Source organism: Gossypium arboreum, chromosome 13 (assembly GCF_025698485.1).
Source record: "Gossypium arboreum isolate Shixiya-1 chromosome 13, ASM2569848v2, whole genome shotgun sequence".
Classification (NCBI taxonomy): domain Eukaryota; kingdom Viridiplantae; phylum Streptophyta; class Magnoliopsida; order Malvales; family Malvaceae; genus Gossypium; species Gossypium arboreum.
The window spans coordinates 3719131-3720058 of record NC_069082.1 but is presented as its reverse complement, the minus strand read 5'-3'; the positions used below and the strand labels follow the sequence as shown (position 1 = coordinate 3720058).

Below are 928 nucleotides of genomic sequence, written 5' to 3'. Positions count from 1 at the left end.
AGGGGCGGTGGTCTCTGATTCCCTTGGCCTCCCCATGAGAAATTTGGGTGGTTCCTCCAACCTGCATTGTAAGTGTTATTATAAGGATTATTTTGAGGTCGAGGATTATTACCAATATAATTCAATTGCTCGTTTTCCATGTTGTGGCCATAGGGTGGGTATTCTGAATTACTCGTTCCACCTCCACTTGCATCGCACTGCATTACTGGATGGAACTATGATGAACCAAGTAACCCATCAATTTTTCTATTCAAAATTTCTACCTAATTAGAGAGCATAGTAATCGAATCGACGTTAAAAACGCCGGTTACTTTCGTCAGATTTGTCCTCATGACTTGCTACTGATAATTATTCAGTAACATCTCTTCTATAAATTCATAAGCCTCTTCAGGTGTCTTATTATTAATAGTCCCACCAGTAGCTGTGTCGATCATCTGTCTAGTCGAAGGATTCAGGCCGTTGTGAAAAGTTTGAACTTGTAGCCAAAGTGGTAACCCATAATGAGGGTACCTTTTCAACAGATCCTTGTATCTCTCCCATGCATTATAGAGTGTTTCTAAATCCATCTGCACAACAAAAGAAATATCATTCCTTAATTTAGCCGTTTTAGCCAGCGGAAAGTATTTAAGCAAAAATTTTTCGATCATTTGTTCCCAAGTGGTGATTAACCCTCGTGGTAACGAGTTCAACCACTGTTTATCCTTATTCCTCAATGAAAAGGGAAACAATTGAAGACAAATGGCATCATCAGAAACGCCATTGATTTTAAAAGTGTCGCAGAGTTTCAGAAAATTCGCTAAATGAGTGTTTGGATCCTCATTCTGCAAACCATCAAACTGAACAAACTGTTGTATCATTTGAATCGTGTTAGGTTTCAGTTCAAAATTATTTGCAGCAATAGCAGGCCTAACTATACTCGATCCAGTTC

General features: G+C 38.8%; 1 non-coding gene across 1 annotated transcript; it reads left to right on the top strand.

The window, feature by feature from the left end:
* Nucleotides 1-492: 492 nt before the first annotated feature.
* On the top strand, nucleotides 493-599 carry LOC128287568 (small nucleolar RNA R71). Its single transcript, XR_008278268.1, has one exon. It is a non-coding gene; the product is annotated as a small nucleolar RNA R71 (small nucleolar RNA).
* The last annotated feature ends 329 nt before the right edge of the window (nucleotides 600-928 follow it).